We start from the raw sequence: 22,700 nt of genomic DNA on the forward strand, positions 1-22,700 counted from the left end.
TTGGCCTATTGTGTGGTCCTTGGCTTTATGGTTGCTATCTCTGGCATAACACTCTACATGCAGCTGAAGTCTTTGGTAATAGTTTTGAGGTTACTGTAGATTAGGATTGAAATTTATGAATTGCAAGTAACAAAACATTCTATGAGACAAAAGCCGTAACCCTCTGAGCTACCCACATAAAAATACTGTTCTGTGATATGCAGATTAGACGTTCTTTGCAGCAGGCATGTTAACTCGCTCTCTTGCTATTGCAGAGTCAAAAGTTGCACGAGACAACTCTGATCTCTCTGCAGCAGGAATATGATAAATCATCACTTTCACTCACCCACAGAGTCACTGAGTGTTGTGTAAATAATTCCTGCTGCTCAGTTTGGTCGCTGTAGCTGGAGTCTGTGGGGCCACTCACTGCAGACCGGTGATCTGACTGATAGTGTTGTGATGTGCTGGAGACAAGAGAAGACTGGCCCATCTGCAGTGTGTAGTGAGGTTGAGAAGTCATGGTGTGGCACGCTTTCAGAGCTGTGCCCTGCATTTAGACATACGACGCACACTCTCAGTCTCACCATGACTGACATAGCCACCAAAGAATCGCCACAACCAGGCGAGAGGAGCACTGTTCAGCAAGTCATGCAGGTCGTTGAATTGTGAATTCGGTCGGCGGCAGAAGCAGGTTTTGGTGATGGCAGGATCTTGAAATTAAAACATAGTGCTGCTGCTCAGCCTGTACGGACCAGACGCCTTTCAGTTGTAGAGGCTACACCAGACATGAAGCGGTTGCCAAAGTTCCAGCAGGGCTGCAGGCCATGAGTGTCCGACTGTCCGTCCTGTGAGTGCAGCTCTGTCTCACCTGAGCTGACAGGAGCGCACATGCATGATCTCGCGCCAGCCACAACAGAGCTGTAGGGGTGGTGATGATGGAGCAAGGATTCGCACGTATAGCGCCTTGCTCGTATGCAAAACCCTTGTCTGAATTGCATAATAATATTAACACCATTGTTCGTCATTTGTAAAGTGTTTTCCCCTACACGCGGGTGTCCCTAGGATGCTTGCTTGTTTGTCTTTTTACGTACTAACGAAGCTTGCACTGAAAATGGCTGCTTTGCCGCAATTCAGTCTGCGCATGCGTCGGTCATACCCATGTGATGTGACGCACTCGCATTCTGGAGGGATTCTGTGCTCATGCGCATTGATGCTAAATATGGCCGCTTGTCTCTCACCACGCTCTCTGCTTACTGCAGCAGCTTTTAGCCTATCTATTCTTTCGCATTAATCCTTAATGCTATAATTATTATAAAAGTAAGGGTTGGTTATCTCTTATCATGGTATACAGTGCGATCATTTTATGTATGATTCTAATTTGTCTTCGCTTACTTTTCATGTACCGCGTCTTTGTGGGCTGGGGTAATCATGAGCGGAGCCATACTTGAAGCTCTGCTGGGCACCGTCACATGACCGGAGAAAGTTCCAACTGCGCAGAAGCTAAACCTAGCCAGCTGGCTCCTGAAGCACAATGCGCCTGGGAACCTCGCTGGGAATACGGAGTCTTACCTTGGAAAAAGCAATACTGTTGCTACATATTGTGAACTATCCTGTACTGCTGTATTCTATGCATGGGAACGTGAACCTGGGGGGCGGGTATTCAAAATTGAATATTAAACATGTGAAAACTGAATTCTAGGAGGTGGTAAAGACCGCACCACCTCTCCTGACCAATCACAATGTGGGAAACTGTCACTTGCAACATTAATGGGTGGTCTAAGGGTCCCCAAAACTGTATAATTACCCTAGTTTAGCTTAGGAAAATTGTCCGACTTGTCCGAGTAGCAGACCTGTCACTGACCCTACGATCTCAATAGGTGCTCATTCTGAAAGTGCTGCGGAGCACTTTGTCCATACTTTCCACAATTCCCTAAGGGGTGGAAAATCCTAAGTGCTGGCGAAGCACTTTGCTGGGGAAGTCGAAAATCCAATCGGGGTTTCTGGCGGATTACTTGCAGGAAGGGGTAACGCAGGCGTTGCTGTCCGAAGCTGTGGGTGTTGGTCGTACCCTGGGAGGCCCAGTCCTTGACCTGAACCTGAGGGGTATCCTGTCCATACTGTCCGTGAGCTGTACCTGCTCGCATTCTGGCATTCCTTTTCTGAGGGTCCCTGTCCCCGTCTTCCCACTGACCCGTGGCCAGGGTTGGTCTTCAATCTGATCTAGGTAAATATAGATTGTGGGTTTACATCTCTCTCTCTCTCTCTCTCTCTCTCTCTCTTTCTTTTCTTAATAAAGCGCTCTTGCCTGTGATATTGCTTTATCACCTAGAAAAGCTAGATATATGAAATTGTTTATTAGATTGTTCCACTTCTCTCCCCACCTTTAGAAGATTGCCAACTGTCATATTTCATTAGTATGTTCCCGTTTTTCCCTTTCCTTTAGTGGATTGCAGTGAAAGTAGCAAGAATAGCTTAATCACTTAGGTCAAGTACATGTTCTAGGTCCCATCCCATTCCTATGTTCTAGTATAAAATTGCAGTGAATAGTATGTGCTAAAACTTCTCCCTGTAGTTTCCCATATATCCTAAATGGTCATATTTTTTGTGCAAAGTTACCTATTGGTACTGATCTTGATGTTTGATATATTACTCTGCGTATCGCTTATTATCTTGGCTTCTTCACTTTGAATTCTTATATAAAATTTCGAATTTATTCAGGTGTCTGTGGTCATTACACAAAACTGTGGAAAGTATTTTACTGGTTTTAAGTATATTGAATGTTAGGCCTGTCTACTTTTTCCTTAAATAGCTCCAGGTCCGTCAAGGAGTTGCGCCTGTGGTAAGTCAGGTGCATGGTAAGCAGAGGTAAAACCAAACCTGATTACTCTTAGCAGCGTGCAGGAGGAGAAATCCTCACCCAGTTTCACCCAAACAAAATTAGTGTGTTCTTCACGCCAAGGGCCCAGTGCGTGTTAAAGAATTGGTAACCCGGGTGACCTGGGGAAAACTGCGCGCTCTAGCAGTAATTTCTGGCTAGCAGAGGATGGTTTGGACTAGTTAGATTAGGTAGACAGGATAATCATAAACAAGCCGTGAATACAAAAACGTGCTGCTGATTGTTACTATATTTTTACAATATTTGTTGAAATGTGTTTTTATATGTAAATGTTCATGAATTTGCATTGCTGTTATAAATACTGCATGTTGAATTAACCCAGAATTGTTTGTAAATGTTCAGTGTAGTCTGAATCCCCGGGGAAGTAATTTTGCTAACGGTGAGTAGAATCCGGTTAGCTGTTGAAGTCACTAGGTTTGAGGTATTAGTGCAGGGTTAAGGATAACTGGAAGCACTAATTAGGACCTTTGTTTCTGGAGTGAATGATAGCTACGAGTCCATTATAAAACTTTCATTGCGATATCACCTAGTAAGGGTCGCATACGGAAGGAGTAATAGGGTCTCCGAGGCTTGTCTGGTAAGTAAAATAGTTCGCTGGTGAAATCCTGGCTCAGTACATATCCCCGATCAAGGTGGATGAGTCAGAAGAATAACGGGTTCTATGTTACTAGTGTGTAGGGACAGGCAAAGAAGTCTATCCAGAGTGAATGAAAAGTAGACAGAAGTGGTTTACTAGTAGCGAAAGAAAAGTCTTTTCTCTCTTTAGAACACTCAGACATAGTGGCAAACGTTGTGTGTTGTTAACTAAAACTTGCACTCGCACTTTAGAGAGAGTAAAAAGTTTCCGTTACCTTGTGAAGGCGGGAGTCAGTCGGAGAACTGCTCTGACGTCACTCCGTGCCGCGCTGGTATTGGTCAGGACAGCGGGCGTGTAGCGGAGCTGAATTTGTGAAGGAGGGGTGAGTGCCGAAACGGGAGACTCTGTCTTGCGAAAAGGCCGCGCACCCATTGGTTGACCGTAGTTGTATTTTCTGACCTGATTGGGTGGCGCGAAATAAAAGTCGCGCTAGCATTGGAAGCACGAAAGTAAACAAAATTAATCAAGCCGAGTTAGAAGCGAGTCTGGAGAGTTGTATGTGGTATCCAGACTTCATACCGAATCCAAAGTACCTAGGATTTCATAAGGATCAGCTTATACGAGGTAGACCGCACATGATGTATGGAATAAAGAGAAAATTGTCATTTTCGGATAAAGTGAAGAACTTTTTTAAAACTGACAAGCCCATTAGAACGAGAGAAGGCGTACTCATTCTCCCGCCAAATACCCCTGCCTCTTTTATGATGTTTGATAAAGGGTATCACACTTGTATCTGGCTAGAAAATTGGGCAAAGTATACTGTAGATGACGGAGTCCTGGCGTTCCCTGTTGAAGGTACATTTAATGGTCGGATCCTGTTTAACTTAAGGACCCGCATGAATGAATTACACCCTAGACCTAGGTTGACCCAGTACGAAGCTTTGGAGGAGTGGGAGATTGAGGCTGCAGAGCGAGATAAACCCCGAATGGATAAAGGAGTGAGTAAGTGGTATCCCAGACTTCCAACGCCAACCAAAGAGCAGAAATTGAAACAATGGAGGCAGTCTATGTTAACTGAAGGGCTATTCCCCATGATGGGAGTATTAGAAGAGAAAAGAGGAAAATGTAAAGCAAAAACCCATCACCTAGCACCTATGGGGGATGTAGAAGATGAACACCTGGAAGACTTGTTAATGAAGGATCCACCTCCCTATGTAGCGGAATCAGATTCGGTGCATTCTCAAAGTTCTGTTACCAATTACCCCCGAAGTGGGAGGGAAAGTGATACAGACAGGACAGCTACAAGCAGTAAACATAGTGGAAGGGATGAGTTTTGCAGACCTAAGTCCACAGTCCCGAATTATCAACCATTCGGGGAAAGTCCCCCTCGATTGGTTGCCCCGACTGCCCCGAGTATTTATCCATCCTTAGTACCCCAGGTATTGCATGGCAATTCTGCTGAAAGAGGGTTGCAGGAAAAGGAGAGAGAAGTCCTGACTAGACAGCGAGAGGACTTAGCCAGAACCATTGCACAAATGCATCCCCATCCTGAGGCCTTGACCATTCCGGTAACTATTGGTCCTGCTATCCCAATGTATAAAAATGACTTGATTAGTCCCCTTCCTCCTGTCATCACCCCAATACTGCCTACTCCTAGCTTCCAGACCCCGAGGAAAGAAGTATTCGTAGATGAGGATCAGGAAAGTGAGTGTGAATCTGGAAGTTTAATGGATTTGCCCATAAGGGAGTCGAGGGCCAGTATAGTAGGGGCAAGAAGTCAGCCTAGACAAAAGGAAGTGGTGATTGAAAGTGCATCTGGAATAAGGAACGCCTCTTTAGTTTCCCCTGAAGAATTAGACAGATGGACAAAGGAAATAGAGAAGGAGACCACTTCTCAACCTAAAACATTGGAAATATATAAATTAAGAATAGAAATAGAAGAAATGATGGCTGGGAACGTGGGAGTTGAGCGCCTGAGCTCGTATAATGAGGAAGAGTTACTATTCATCAGTAAAAATCTTACCCGGAATGCTAGGGTGCTCCACGAAAAGATAATGAATGCCGCCGCAGAAATGGGAGTTGATGTTAGTCGCTCCAAAATTCTTCAGAAACCCTACAGAGTGGACTTTTCAGACAAGGATTTAGAAAGTCTGAATGTGATGGGGAAACAGATCCAAGTAAAGGAATTGTTGAAACTCCTGCAGAAATGGGGCGAAGTGGGGAAATGGAGAACCAGGTGGGCAAAGAAAAAGGAAGGCAGTAGGGCTGGGTCGATAACTTCAGAATTCGTATTAAAGGAAGTAACCCCAACAGAAAAATTGTGTCCCATGAGAGAGGTCCCGGGAGGAAAGTACGTCCATGTCCCTTGGTCCAGGCAAGACATTGTGTCATTTACAAATGACTTCCCGAAATTACGCGAGAAACCAGTTGACTGGTACCGACAGGTAGAGCGTTTCATAAAAGTTCAGAAATGCCTGCTGAAAGACCTGGATGGGTTTTTCGATATTGTGGTCCCTGTAGATCTGTGGACGGAATGTAAAATAGAGATTGATTGGCCTAATGATGAATATCCCAGAGATGAGAGAACGGGAGCCCCTTCACCGGATGTAATGAGGAAATATGACCAGGTCATACAGTATCTTAAGAAAAAGGTGCCAGCCAAAGAGACAGATTGGACCCGAATAGATAGAACAACCCAAGAACGTGATGAGACAGTGCATTCATTTTACGAAAGGTTACTACAGGTATTCAAAACTTACAGTGGTATTGATAATGTGGACATGAAAGACATGACCCATTTCAGTTACAGATTTGTGCTAGGATTAAGGCCTGAAATATCACAATGGATTCGAGATAACAAAATCAGTTGGCAGGGAAAGCCCATAGATGATGTCCTGAAATATGCGAAATACTGCGAAGATGAAATTGAAAATAAAAAGAAAGCCCTCAAGGAGAAAGTGATGTGGGCACAGGTGAAATTAGCCGAACAGCAAGAAAAACAGTTAAGTAAAATAACTTCTGATAATAATGTTCCGAATACCAATTCGGGGGGGGGAGGAAAGCCCAGACCTAAATTGAGTCGTGAGGAGGCCATGAAAAAGTTTCCGTGCCATGGGTGCGGCCAGATGGGGCATTGGAGAGACGAGTGTCCACACCTACAGGCTGGTAATGCCCCTGTAAATGGTTTAAATCCACAGGTGCCGAAAGAGGGGACAAGGAAAACCCAGCAACAGGTAAAATTACCTCCAGTACCTCGCGCTCCTAGACAGAATTTTAAGAGTCAGGGTCAGCAGAATGAGAGGGCGGAAGTATGGGAGGTTGAGAGTGAAAGAAATGCAGTCATCCCGCAGTACTTGCTAAGTGATACCTTCCTTTGTGAAGATCAAGATTGACGGGGCCTGAGAGGGGAGGATGAGGAGTGCGTGCTTGGCGCCTCCTTGCCGGTAGACCAGACTGGACCATACATTGAAGGAAAGGTTGAAGGAAGAGATGTCACCTTTCTGTTGGACACTGGCGCTACCAGATCTACTGTAAGAACAGTGGATGTTCCTAACCTACCCCTCTCGGGAGAAGCAATCCAAGTAGTGGGAGTCTCAAATCAGATAATAAGTACCCCTGTAACTGAACCAATGGAGATTTCCATAGGAAATTTCAAGGAAATGCACAGATTTGTGGTCTGTGATTCCAGTCCTGTAAACCTACTGGGACGTGATTTGTTGTGCAAGATGCGTTGTACCATTTACTGCACACCAAATGGCGTTGAAATTCAGACCCCCGATGAAGATGGCCTGTACAAACTGATGTTAGTCAGACAAGATGCTGATATCAAGCCTTTGACAATTGAGGATTTACCTGAGGAACTCCAGCTAAGAGTAGTACCCGAAGTGTGGGATTTCACGGGAAAAGATGTAGGCCTGATGGCAAATGTGGACCCGGTTAAAATAGCAATAAAAACAAATGCTGTATACCCCAAAACCAGACAGTACAAAATGAGTGCAGAAGTGAAGGCAGGAGTAGCGACTGAAATCACGAGGCTGCTAGAAGCAGAAATAATAGAAGAAGTGTTGAGCAGCCCTTGTAATTCGCCTATCATTGGGATCAAAAAGCCTAGTGGGAAGTACCGGGTGGTGCAAGATTTGCGCAAGGTAAACCAAATTGTTGTGCCTTGCTGTCCTATTGTACCCAACCCTGCAGTGATACTCTACCAGATTCCTTGGAACGCAGAATGGTTCACTGTCATCGATCTGTGCCACGCATTCTTTTCCATCCCATTGCATCCAGAAAGCAAGTTCCTTTTCAGTTTTGAATTTGACAGTCATATCTATGTCTGGAATCGTGTCCCTCAAGGGTACACTGAAAGTCCATCGATTTTCAACCAGATACTGAAAAAGTGCCTTGAATCCCTAGTGCTGCCAAGAGAGTCTGTTTTGGTGCAGTACATAGATGACCTGTTAGTGGCATCTAAAACCCAGTCTGACTGTGTCACTGACACAATTGCCTTGCTGAATCACCTAGGAAAGGGAGGACATAAAGTGTCGCCTGACAAATTACAATTCTGTAAAAACTCAGTAAAATATCTGGGGCACCAGATAGAAAAAGGAATCAGGAAGGTCACTACCGAAAGGATCAAAATAATTAAAGCAATGGAACTGCCCACAACCCAGAAAGAGGTGAGAATGTTCTTGGGAGTTGTGGGTTACTGCAGGCAATGGATTGCAGGATTTGCGGCTCTAGCCCGACCCCTGATAAATATGACAAAGAAAGGAGTGGAAGATCCCGTCCACTGGGACAGTGAGAGCATGAATGCTTGGGTAACTCTGAGAAACTGTCTATGTACCGCACCTGCATTGGGTATGCCTGAGTACAATAAACCCTTTGAACTGTTCTGTGACACCAGAGAAAATTGTGCTCTTTCAGTCCTGACCCAGGAGCACGGATCAGTCAGAAGACCAGTCGCCTACTTTTCGGCCACCCTAGATCCAGTGGCGGCTGGACTGCCTGGCTGCTTAAAAGCCGTTGCTGCTACTTGCGTCAGTCTAGAACAGAGTGAGAGCATTGTCATGGGACATCCCGTCACTGTCTATGTTCCTCACTCTGTTGTCATCCTACTGACTAGAACTAGGACCCAGTACCTCACACCTAGTCGGCTGACTAAGTATGAGAGAATTTTGATTGGTGCTGAAAATATAACTATCTCCCGGTGCAATGTCCTAAATCCTGCGACACTGTTACCTGTCCCTCTGGATGCAGAATCGGATGAGGGTGGGGAACATAATTGCATTGATCTGACTGAATATAGCACCAAGCCCCGTCCTGACATTCGTGAAATAGCACTACGGGACGGGGATAAAACAATGTTTGTGGATGGCTCGTGTTTGAGACATGAGAGTGGGAGTCTGAGTGCTGCCTATGCTGTGGTTACTCTGACAGGAGTCGTAGAGGCATCTTACATGCGCGAGGTGAAATCTGCACAAGTGGCGGAGCTTATAGCGTTAACTCGAGCATGCAAGAGGGGAAAAAACAAACGAATTACTGTTTACACAGACAGTCAGTACTGTTTCGGGGTTGTTCATGACTTCGGCCAATTGTGGTTGCAAAGAGAATTCATGACTTCCTCTGGCACCCCTATCCGAAATGGGAAAGTAGTGCATAACTTACTGGAAGCCATCCAATTACCCAAAGAATTGGCTGTGGTCAAGTGTGCGGCTCACAGATCTGGAAATGATGATGTGACTGCCGGTAATAGGTACGCTGACCAAATTGCACAGTTTTGTGCCCGACACCAGATGTCCCTACAAATTGCCCGGTGGGATGGAACCAGCTGCCAACTTATGTTGTTTGATAATGTGTCCACGTGGGAAGAATTAAGAGAGATACAACAAGCCACAGACAGGCAAGAAAAAGGCAGGTGGGCCGCAAAGGAATGCGAGTTGCGAGAAGATGGTGTGGTGGTAAATCCGGATGGGGTGCCTGTACTGCCTGATAGCTTGATCGACCCCATGGTCAGAATGATACATGAGCCAACACATATGGGAAGAGACGCGATGTGTCGGGTGTTTGAACAAGTGTTCTGCAATTCAAAGTTCAGGGACCAGGCGGACAGGCTTTGCCAGAGGTGCCTAGTGTGTCAGCAATTCAATGCAGGAAAGAAGACTGTAGTGAAACAGAGTACTATTGGAAAGGCAGTAGGTCCCTTCGTAAGAATACAGGCAGACTTCATAACCATGCCCAGATGCAACGGATATAGATATGTTTTAGTCATAGTTTGTCTATTCTCTAGGTGGGTGGAAGCATATCCAGCTAAGAAAAATGACGCTCTCACCACAGCCAAACTATTGCTCAGGGAGTTGATACCTAGGTATGGGATCCCAGAGACAATCGAAACGGACCAAGGTGGGCATTTTGCCAACGATGTCCTATTGGAACTCTGTAGAGCATTCAAAATGAAGCAAAGATTGCACTGCGCCTACCACCCAGAGGCTTCTGGGGTAGTGGAACAAATAAATGGCACTCTGAAGTCCAGACTGGGAAAAATGTGTGATTCCACAAAAATGAACTGGATAGAAGCTTTACCCCTGGTGCTGATGAGTTTGAGAAGTATCCCGAATCGAAAGACTGGCCTGAGTCCCCATGAAGTGTTGATGGGAAGAGTGATGCGCCAGGCATGGGTACCCGGAAACAAACTGCTAAGCATTTCTGATGATATGGTGCTAGAATACTGCAAGCAGCTGGGTGACCAAGTGCGTTCTCTCTCTCAGCAGATTGGAGAGACTGAAGACGAGTGGCCAAAGACTCCAGCACACAACCTGCAGCCAGGAGACTGGGTGGTGTTAAAGAAACACACCCGGAGCAGCTGCTTGAAGCCAAGGTGGGGAAAGCGACGACAAGTGATCCTCGTCACTACCACTGCTGTGAAGTGCGCTGGTGTACCGAAGTGGATCCACGCCAGCCACACTAAGCGGGTATCTGGAGAAAACGCGACTGGAGCTGAAGGCAGCACAGCGGAAGAGACCTCCGAGGAAGAGAGTCCGGAGCTAGCTGACATCGAACTGCCGAGCACAAGTCGAGACGTTGAATGGTATCCCGCTGACGAACCAGTTCATGATCCAATACGAACAAGGAAATATTCCTACTTAGACAGTGAGTGGGATAGTACAGGTGAGTCAGGAGTAGAAGAAGAAGGTCAGGTCAATGAAAGCCGTAACATACCTGATCAGGAAATAGACCAAGTAGGGTCAGATCAGGACATCGACACTCCTCCTGAAACTCCCGAGGGTGGAGAGGGACAGTTAGAAATTAGGGCTGACGTTCATGCAGAAGAAAGCGAAGAGGTCGAAGAGCATGAACAGGAACAGATAGAACTAGATCAAAGTGCTCAGACAACGGAAACAACAGTAACAAGAAGTAAAAAGAAAGTACGATTTGAATCTGAGCAAGGACAGATTAGCGACCAGGCAGAAGAAATAGACGAAAGTCCTGGAACTAGTCAGACAGGCAGGGAATCAGAAGTGCCACAACAAAAAGTGAAAAGAGTGCACGAAGAAGGCGAAGTCTCCTCAACCACTGGGAGGCACGGAGGAAGAAGTACACCTCGATACGTCAAGAGACTAAGGCTCAGACTAAAGACAGTCGAAGAAAACGATAAAGACCGAAAAAGGGCTTTAAGTGAAAGGAATGCAGCCCAAGGCAAATCGCTGAGAAAGAGCGACAGAATAAAGAAACAGAACCGACTGTATCGGAGCCCTGAGTGGACGTACTTTGTGTTGGAAGAGATTGACGAGCCTCACCACAGTGGCAACAGTGACAACGAGTCCATTGCTGATCGGAGTTCGGACGAAGACCCTCCTTAAGGGAGCCCTGAAGTGAGCCTTTGGTGCAAAGAAACGAAGAGGGGTAGCAAAAGCCACCTGTAAGCTAAAACATGTCTGATCCGAGTGTCTCTGGGAGATCCCGCTGTGGGTGTCTCAAAACCTGTTGTAAGATATGCTTGTGTAGTGTAGCTATGCTAATAGTAATGTGGATAGGACTAACAGTTTTTCTACCTTTTATGATAAGTAAGAATCCTAACTTGTCCCCTACTGAACCCGAAGCAGTAGATGTAGGGGTTGTACCGACTGCAGAAACACCACGAAGACTAGAAAGACGCGACAAAAGAGTAGGACTGACACACACACGACCTGATTTAGAAGCACCAGATGAGGATGGACTACATTTTCACAAAATGAAGAACAGGACGCATTTAAATGTTTTTGCTAACTTGTTAGTGCATTACGTAGAGGCTATGGAAATAGAGGACTGTTATGTCTGCATGAAGCTACCAACCTCAGTGGCTGAAGGCGTGACATACCACCATCTACCTTTGACCTATGGAATATCCTGTAGTATATTAGCTAGCTTGTTCTATAGAAGCACCTTGCAGTACTATTATTCAAATGATGACGTAGTATTTTCTGAACTTCCCATTAGAAGACATTTGAACCGTGTACATACTACAAGTGACGTGACCCGCTATATGGGAGAATATTTCCTGACTATAGGTAACATAGACTTAGATCAAGCAAGAGAAGACAATCTGACCTGTTCTCTGCAAGAGCAGGAAAAGATGTTTATAAAGATGGCAGATAGAAGGAGAGAAAAGTTTCAGAAGAAGGCAAATGACGAGAAGGAAAGAGTTCCTAGGTGGGCTGAGCACATGGATAACACCTCAGAAGGCGAAGCCAGTCCTGCCTTGTTGCTGGATTTTGAAGGAAAGGGGAAACTTTGTATCCATAGGGAAAGGACAGAGTACTATAACAATGTATTCATCGGTTCCAGCGAGTGTGAACATAATTATAAGGTAATTGGAGGTTGGGGTTTCAAAAACGGGTCAGAACCTGTGTTTCCCGGAATATATTATATATGTGGGAACAAGGCTTATTTCAAATTGCCGGATCACTGGTATGGAAGCTGCTACTTTGGCATTGTTTTCCCGAAAATATACCATGTAAGCAATGCAGCTGGAAGCGATGATGAAACTAATGGCTTAGTGCGTAGTAGACGCGAAAGTGTAGGCGAAATTGTAGGTGATATTTTTAGTGCACTGATACCTGGAATGGGGGTAGTTCTGAACACCCATAGAATCTGCAAATTGTCTACAGTAGTGGACCGGTTATCAACGGACACTGCTGCTGGTTTCCTGCTGGTCAATACTGAAATGGTTGCGATCAGATCAATGGTTTTACAAAACCGTCTTGCCCTTGACACCCTATTAGCAAAAGAGGGCGGAGTCTGTAGAATGCTGAGAGCGCAACATTGTTGCACCTACATTCCTGATAAGAGTATCGAATTAAAACAATATGTGAGGAACATAACTAATTTGGAAAAGGAACTCAAACCATTGGAGGTTGACAGTGCCTGGACGAGACTGACTGGAGGTCTCTCCTCTATAGGTAGTTGGTTTACTAATCTAGGTAGAAATATTTTGTGGAAAATACTGATGCCAATAGTCATAATAGGTGTGATTGTATTGATCATTTTTATCTGCTGCAAATGTCAAAAGTGTAAAAAGAAATATACAGTCAATCCGAGGGGGGTGAAAAGAAACATTGATGAATTAGAATTAGAGGAGCTGAAGAGTGCAATTTATAAAAAGGCGAAAAATCACCACTCTCATAGGGAAGCTGAAAGAAAACTAAACAATAAGTTTATTGAAATCGAAATGGACGATATGAATGAATGAGAAAAGTTGGCATCTGTTTCCTTCATGTAGTGATGATAGTAAATATCATCAAAGAGGGGATTGATGGAGCAAGGATTCGCACGTATAGCGCCTTGCTCGTATGCAAAACCCTTGTCTGAATTGCATAATAATATTAACACCATTGTTCGTCATTTGTAAAGTGTTTTCCCCTACACGCGGGTGTCCCTAGGATGCTTGCTTGTTTGTCTTTTTACGTACTAACGAAGCTTGCACTGAAAATGGCTGCTTTGCCGCAATTCAGTCTGCGCATGCGTCGGTCATACCCATGTGATGTGACGCACTCGCATTCTGGAGGGATTCTGTGCTCATGCGCATTGATGCTAAATATGGCCGCTTGTCTCTCACCACGCTCTCTGCTTACTGCAGCAGCTTTTAGCCTATCTATTCTTTCGCATTAATCCTTAATGCTATAATTATTATAAAAGTAAGGGTTGGTTATCTCTTATCATGGTATACAGTGCGATCATTTTATGTATGATTCTAATTTGTCTTCGCTTACTTTTCATGTACCGCGTCTTTGTGGGCTGGGGTAATCATGAGCGGAGCCATACTTGAAGCTCTGCTGGGCACCGTCACATGACCGGAGAAAGTTCCAACTGCGCAGAAGCTAAACCTAGCCAGCTGGCTCCTGAAGCACAATGCGCCTGGGAACCTCGCTGGGAATACGGAGTCTTACCTTGGAAAAAGCAATACTGTTGCTACATATTGTGAACTATCCTGTACTGCTGTATTCTATGCATGGGAACGTGAACCTGGGGGGCGGGTATTCAAAATTGAATATTAAACATGTGAAAACTGAATTCTAGGAGGTGGTAAAGACCGCACCACCTCTCCTGACCAATCACAATGTGGGAAACTGTCACTTGCAACATTAATGGGTGGTCTAAGGGTCCCCAAAACTGTATAATTACCCTAGTTTAGCTTAGGAAAATTGTCCGACTTGTCCGAGTAGCAGACCTGTCACTGACCCTACGATCTCAATAGGTGCTCATTCTGAAAGTGCTGCGGAGCACTTTGTCCATACTTTCCACAATTCCCTAAGGGGTGGAAAATCCTAAGTGCTGGCGAAGCACTTTGCTGGGGAAGTCGAAAATCCAATCGGGGTTTCTGGCGGATTACTTGCAGGAAGGGGTAACGCAGGCGTTGCTGTCCGAAGCTGTGGGTGTTGGTCGTACCCTGGGAGGCCCAGTCCTTGACCTGAACCTGAGGGGTATCCTGTCCATACTGTCCGTGAGCTGTACCTGCTCGCATTCTGGCATTCCTTTTCTGAGGGTCCCTGTCCCCGTCTTCCCACTGACCCGTGGCCAGGGTTGGTCTTCAATCTGATCTAGGTAAATATAGATTGTGGGTTTACATCTCTCTCTCTCTCTCTCTCTCTCTCTCTTCCTTTTCTTAATAAAGCGCTCTTGCCTGTGATATTGCTTTATCACCTAGAAAAGCTAGATATATGAAATTGTTTATTAGATTGTTCCACTTCTCTCCCCACCTTTAGAAGATTGCCAACTGTCATATTTCATTAGTATGTTCCCGTTTTTCCCTTTCCTTTAGTGGATTGCAGTGAAAGTAGCAAGAATAGCTTAATCACTTAGGTCAAGTACATGTTCTAGGTCCCATCCCATTCCTATGTTCTAGTATAAAATTGCAGTGAATAGTATGTGCTAAAACTTCTCCCTGTAGTTTCCCATATATCCTAAATGGTCATATTTTTTGTGCAAAGTTACCTATTGGTACTGATCTTGATGTTTGATATATTACTCTGCGTATCGCTTATTATCTTGGCTTCTTCACTTTGAATTCTTATATAAAATTTCGAATTTATTCAGGTGTCTGTGGTCATTACACAAAACTGTGGAAAGTATTTTACTGGTTTTAAGTATATTGAATGTTAGGCCTGTCTACTTTTTCCTTAAATAGCTCCAGGTCCGTCAAGGAGTTGCGCCTGTGGTAAGTCAGGTGCATGGTAAGCAGAGGTAAAACCAAACCTGATTACTCTTAGCAGCGTGCAGGAGGAGAAATCCTCACCCAGTTTCATCCAAACAAAATTAGTGTGTTCTTCACGCCAAGGGCCCAGTGCGTGTTAAAGAATTGGTAACCCGGGTGACCTGGGGAAAACTGCGCGCTCTAGCAGTGAAACCATGATGTCCGGGGGCTGGTGCTACAATTAACGTTGCAGAGATCAGATAAATCTGCTCAGCACGCGCTGGGCCCAGGCTGCACTCGGCAAACTTTAAAAGTGCTTGAAAATGTGTGCACACGCACCGGCACAACAAGGTCTGAGGCCTTAACAAAACTGAAAGCACACCACAAGTGAAGCATGTTTGCAGTGCACTGCACCATGGTATGTCGGTATATGTGTGTAGTTCCACTTCTAGAAACGGTGGCACCACAGTGACGAACGAGGAAGAACGCAGAACATATCCCTTGCAGTCTTTTGCTGCATCACATTCCATTAAACAGACTGTGCTAAGATGTCGTTTGATGTTACACTATGTGGCACAACATGCACCAGTGTACACAGTCACACTTGCTCACTGCCCGCGGCTGGCAACATCACCTGCAGCTATGCCAGGGCTTCTGAACTACAGTACTGTAACACACCCGGCAACCACTGACTGCAGACAGCTGCCTCCTTGCGCGCGGCCGTTAAAGCTTTAAAGGAATCATTTAATACCTGTGTAGTTCTCGTGTACTAGTTCATGGTAAAGAGGAAATGGGATTCCAAAGAAGGCAAACAGAAAAGGATGTGCTGAACAAATGACGTGACGCAAGAACATTTTCCAGAAAGTCTTTTGTTATTAAAACCCTACGACATTCGCTAATTGGAGGGAAAGACGCTAACGGCCTCACAGTCAGTTTCCCAATAAACATCGTTTTCCGTTGTCCTGTCATATTCAACAAATTACTTTGAGCGATTTCCCATTTAGATGTGGTGTTACTGAATGTTTTTTGTTTTTATATTTAAAAAATATATACATATGTTCATATTTGGAGTGGTTTCAATCAGCCCTCCTCTATCGATCTGTTGCAGTGGCATTGATATTTTGGTTACTCTTACCAAAACATTCATTAAGCACATCAGAGGATCAGTATGCTTCACCCATTGGCTTCCAGCACCGTGAGCGATGGCATTTTACTTATCCGCAACCATCATGAAAGTAGTGCACTTTTGTGCCAATGCTTCAGGGACAATGTTTCCTTTCGAGATAATTTTTTTTCAAGTTTGCGAGTGCCTGCCAGCTGCCTTCTCATTGCTTACAGGCTACTTGCTTCTTTTCTCTCTTTGTGCGCGAACAAACCCACGCTTTACTACTTACTATTCAACACAGGCCATTGGCCACGTCTGAACATTAAAGCAATAAAAATAAAGTATGCCACAAAACATTCAGAGATGTCTGCATGTGCAAATGCATGTGTGCAGATGAATGGATGGACATCTTTAATTGGTTTATGGTATTACACACACTACAGGGTGCACTGCAGCCGTAAAACACTGACTGTGGACTCCCTTACCTCAACGCAGAACATACCAGGGCAGGCTCAGGCAAGACCTCGACTCACGAGAATTCGGGTTTCCCACGCAGCTCATTTGTGACAGAGTCCTGGCGCCTGCTGCAACTGCACTTCGTCTCCCTGATCCTCAGCAATTCATGGATTTGTGGCGCCAGGGTGGTCAATCGTGATTTTAAACTCACTGCACCTGAGCAACGTGACGGCCGGTGCGAGCAGACAGCTGCGCTGTGCAGGATAGGTTTCGAAATTGCCGCAAAAGTTAAACAAGAAGCACTATCAGCCTACCACAACAAAATCCAGTAGCGGAAGGTGAGCACTAGCAGGACATGGCGTCACGTCAGTCCCTGTGGCGCCAGCCTGTATCACGCAATGGGCTAATGTCTCCCAAATTGAAACATTGTAGGAGCCTGCCATCAGCAACCGGAGCTACTAGCTCAGCCGACTCTAAGCCTCCGAGAGCAGTACGTGCAGGCCACATGTTTAAGGACAGAAGGCAGTGAGTGGTAACGGCTTGTGGAGAGGAATATATTATCGGGCTGACTGGCTCGCTCTCTCAGCTGAGTGCAGCACTGCACAGCAGCACTCTTTTTTACCGAGGGACTCCGGAGACAGTCTGTAGGTGTGTGTAAAGTGAACAACACAACAGTAAGGAAATTATATTTTATTTTCTCTTTGACACATGCTGTATAAACTGCAGTGCAGTCCTGCAGTTAATTTAAGATGTAGACCCGGCCCTGATAAAAAGGTGCCGGTGCTAAGCACCGGAAAGCACCGGCACAAATTAAGCACTGCATACATTCACCCCAGTAACGAGATCTGGGCCCAAATCCATCGTTTTTTTGCACTCCACACCACCCCAGTTCAGACATGGCCATATGCAAATCAGTCTGACCCTGTGCCTCATGGGAACAGTCCAGCAGGAACTGACAAGTCATGCCTTCCCTGGACCGGAAACAAGCTTCCGAGGACCGGTTCCAGGCATTCCAGCCGTCTTCATCCCGGCTTGCTTGAATCCAGTGGTGTGGAGTGCATGGGACTCACGTCTGAGCATACCCATCCCACTCGGGGTGACAAATGCAAAAACCACAGTTGATGGACAGAATGCAGAACATATTCATACATTCACCCCAGTACAGAGATCTGGGCCCAAATCCATCGTTTTTTTGCACCCCACACCACCCCAGTTCAGACATGGCCATATGCAAATCAGTCTGACCCTGTGCCTCATGGGAACAGTCCAGCAGGAACTGCCAAGCCATACCTTCCCTGGACCGGAAACAAGCTTCCGAGGACCGGTTTCTGGCATTCCAGCCGTCTGCAGCCCGGCTTGTTTGAATCCAGTGGTGTGGAGTGCATGGGACTCACGTCTGAGCATACCCATCCCACTCGGGGTGACAAATGCAAAAACCACAGTTGATGGATAGAATGCAGAACAATGTCATACATTCACCCCAGTACAGAGATCTGGGCCCAAATCCATCGTTTTTTTGAACTCCACACCACCCCAGTTCAGACATGGCCATATGCAAATCAGTCTGACCCTGTGCCTCATGGGAACAGTCCAGCAGGAACTGCTAAGCCATGCCTTCCCTGGACCGGAAACAAGCTTCCGAAGACCGGTTTCTGGCATTCCAGCCGTCTTCAGCCCGGCTTGCTTGAATCCAGTGGTGTGGAGTGCATGGGACTCACGTCTGAGCATACCCATCCCACTCGGGGTGACAAATGCAAAAACCACAGTTGATGGACAGAATGCAGAACAATGTCATACATTCACCCCAGTACAGAGATCTGGGCCCAAATCCATCGTTTTTTTGCACTCCACACCACCCCAGTTCAGACATGGCCATATGCAAATCAGTCTGACCGTGTGCCTCATGGGAACAGTCCAGCAGGAACTGCCAAGCCATGCCTTCCCTGGACCAGAAACAAGCTTCCGAGGACCGGTTTCTGGCATTCCAGCCGTCTTCAGCCCGGCTTGCTTGAATCCAGTGGTGTGGAGTGCATGGGACTCACGTCTGAGCATACCCATCCCACTCGGGGTGACAAATGCAAAAACCACAGTTGATGGACAGAATGCAGAACAATGTCATACATTCACCCCAGTACAGGGATCTGGGCCCAAATCCATCGTTTTTTTGCACTCCACACCACCCCAGTTCAGACATGGCCATATGCAAATCAGTCTGACCCTGTGCCTCATGGGAACAGTCCTGCAGAAACTGCCAAGCCATGCCTTTCCGGAACAGGAAACAAGCTTCCGAGGACCGGTTTCAGGCATTCCGTCCGTCTTCAGCCCGGCTTGCTTGAATCCAGTGGTGTGGAGTGCATGGGACTCACGTCTGAGCATTCCCATCTCACTCGGGGTGACAAATGCAAAAACCATAGTTGATGGACAGAATGCAGAACAATGTCATACATTCACCCCAGGACAGAGATCTGGGCCCAAATCCATCGTTTTCTTGCACTCCACACCACCCCACTTCAGACATGGCCATATGCAAATCAGTCTGACCTTGTGCCTCATGGGAACAGTCCAGCAGGAACTGCCAAGCCATGCCTTCCCTGGACTGGACCAAGCTTCAGAGGACCGGTTTCTGGCATTCCAGCCGTCTTCAGCCCGGCTTGCTTGAATCCAGTGGTGTGGAGTGCATGGGACTCACGTCTGAGCATACCCATCCCACTCGGGTGACAAATGCAAAAACCACAGTTGATGGACAGAATGCAGAACAATGTCATACATTCACCCCAGTACAGAGATCTGGGCCCAAATCCATCGTTTTTTTGCACTCCACACCACCCCAGTTTAGACATGGCCATAGGCAAATCAGTCTGACCCTGTGCCTCGTGGGAACAGTCCAGCAGGAACTGCCAAGCCATGCCTTCCCTGGACCGGAAACAAGCTTCCGAGGACCGGTTTCTGGCATTCCAGCCGTCTTCAGCCCGGCTTGCTTGAATCCAGTGGTGTGGAGTGCATGGGACTCACGTCTGAGCATACCCATCCCACTCGGGGTGACAAATGCAAAAACCACCGTTGATGGACAGAATGCAGAACAATGTCATACATTCACCCCAGTACAGAGATCTGGGCCCAAATCCATCGTTTTTTTGCACTCCACACCACCCCAGTTCAGACATGGCCATATGCAAATCAGTCTGACCCTGTGCCTCATGGGAACAGTCCAGCAGGAACTGCCAAGCCATGCCTTCCCTGGACCGGAAACAAGCTTCCGAGTTCCGGTTTCTGGCATTCCAGCCGTCTTCAGCCCGGCTTGCTTGAATCCAGTGGTGTGGAGTGCATGGGACTCACGTCTGAGCATACCCATCCACTCGGTGTGACAAATGCAAAAACCTCAGTTGATGGACAGAATGCAGAGCAATGTCATACATTCACCCCAGTACAGAGATCTGGGCCCAAATCCATCGTTTTTCTTTTTTTTTTTTTTTTTGATTTAGGCCCAGATCTCTGTACTGGAGTGAATGTATGACATTGTTCTGCATTCTGTCCATCCCCTGTGGTTTTTGCATTTGTCACCCCGAGTGGGATGGGTATGCTCAGACGTGAGTCCCATGCACTCCACACCACTGGATTCAAGCAAGCCGGGCTGAAGACGGCTGGAATGCCAGAAACCGGTCCTCGGAAGCTTGTTTCCGGTTCCGGGAAGGCATGGTTTGGCAGTTTGGGCTGGACTGTTCCCATGAGACACAGGGTCAGACTGATTTGCATATGGTCATTTCTGAACTGGGGTGGTGTGGAGTGCAAAAAAACGATGGATTGAGGCCCAGATCTCTGTACTGGGGTGAATGTATGACATTGTTCTGCATTCTGTCCATCACCTGTGGTTTTTGCATTTGTCACCCCGCGTGGGATGGGTATGCTCAGACGTGAATCCCATGTACTCCACACCACTGGATTCAAGCAAGCCGGGCTAAAGACGGCTGGAATGCCAGAAACCGGTCCTCGGAAGCTTGTTTCCGGTCCAGGGAAGGCATGGCTTGGCAGTTCGGGCTGGACTGTTCCCATGAGGCACAGGGTCAGACTGATTTGCATATGGTCATGTCTGAACTGGGGTGGTGTGGAGTGCAAAAAAACGATGGATTTAGGCCCAGATCTCTGTACTGGGGTGAATGTATGACATTATTCTGCATTCTGTCCATCACCTGTGGTTTTTGCATTTGTAAATATCACTCAGCAGGCTGAGCCACCGGTGCGTCATACAGCGTGATGCATCGGCAGCGCAAGGGGCTTGAAAATCTGCCCCTTTGTTTTTTGTATACAGCTTGCAGTTAAAGCAGTGGTAAGACACTCCTCCACCTTAGCGGAGGAGCCGCCACTGCAAATCAGTCTGAGAAAATGAAGGGAAGAGGGGAAGGGAGAGAGAGAAAGTGAGAGACACAGAGAAAGAGAGAGAAAGAGAGAGAGAGAGAGAGAGAGAGAGAGAGAGAGCTGGTGGGTGTTTCCAGTCGTTTGCTTCTTTGAATCAGCAAGGTGGTCATTTAGCTCAGCAGAGAAGTGGATTTTGGTTACAGAGAAATGTACAATTGACTTGTGAGAATCAATACAGGCAGGAAAGTGAGCAATATAACAGTTTCACATTGAGATTTCCTTCCTGAACTCCTTGGTGAATTGCACTGTAATCAGCCCGACACTGACCAGGATACAGGCTTGGAACCCATGAATGCAAGCAATACACAAATCAAACAGGGAAAAAAACAAGAACCCTCCCTAATCACAATAACAAGAGGGAGGCAGAGGAGGTAAAATTCAAAAAAAGGTTAGGGGATCAGAAAAGGGTCCTGAACTAGCAGAATCAGGAAGACCACTAACATAATGGAAAGATGCTTAGCATCTTCTGCATGCTATGCTAAGGAACTGATTGGCCAAAGCAGAAGTGAGTACACAAAGAAACTTAACAGCCTAATTCTTGTATTTACATTCCATTGCTCGGTTTTCCACCACTCCCAGCCAACCTCACATTCAATATTCTGGTTACATGAAAGAATATCTGGAATATTCAGTCTGCCTTGTCTTTTCCCTTTATCTGTGTGTTCTCCCACCAAGGTTTGTGCAATCCTCCCTGTGATATCAGCCAGACACTGCCTCAAATTCTTCTCAGATATGACCTTGTTCAATGAGGACTGAGAGTTGGTTGAACATGTCCTACTTCAGAAGATTGTTTCCTAAAAACCAAACACTTGATATGAGCTTCTGGATAATTGTGTGTGACCCTTACTCTAGACCTTGCTCATCTCTAGTTTCTTCAGCAGTTGTTGAAGTGGATATAGGTACTGTACCTGAGTCTGCTTCACTGAGTCAAGTGATGACAGAATCTAATTAGATTGGTTACTCTTGCGAGAAGGCGTCTAATGGATTGACACAACTTACCAGGTCTTTAAAAAATAGTGCACTTGAGTGATATTGACAATAAAAATAATGGTCACTGTAGCATGTAAACCTTGAGCCTTCATCGCGTAACTTTCTGCAGCTCTGAGGCAGACAGAGACGGTAACTCAAGGGTAGCACTATCCAGAGTTTTATGCCAATACTTACAGGCCTTTTCCTCACAAATGTTGTTGACGGAAACTTAACTCTCTTGAGGCCCAATGACGATTTGCTTCTGGTGGTACAGTGCCAGACAACTATGAGTGGTCCTGTGTTTCTGGACCCAAAATTACTTGATCTGAAACAATGTATCCAGCTTGAATGGGTGCCTCTCTACGCCCTGTAATACTACTGATATTCAGCGGCATCAGGTGTCGGTGTGTTGTGTAGTTCCTACTAATCTGTAGGACCTGCGCATTGTTTGGTTAACATAAACTAAGGGCTTGGTGCCTAGACTAGTTCCGGCCACCCTTGCAGGATATGTTGGCCTATAGACTCGCTAGCTCACAGTGCCACTGTAAGCCTGTCTAACCTTCCAGGGAGGGAACAGTTTCTTGCAACCACTGAACATGACAACCCAGAAGACTCAGGGATCATGGAAACTGTACAGAATCTTTCA

Source organism: Lissotriton vulgaris, chromosome 4_1 (assembly GCF_964263255.1).
Source record: "Lissotriton vulgaris chromosome 4_1, aLisVul1.2, whole genome shotgun sequence".
Classification (NCBI taxonomy): Eukaryota; Metazoa; Chordata; class Amphibia; order Caudata; family Salamandridae; genus Lissotriton; species Lissotriton vulgaris.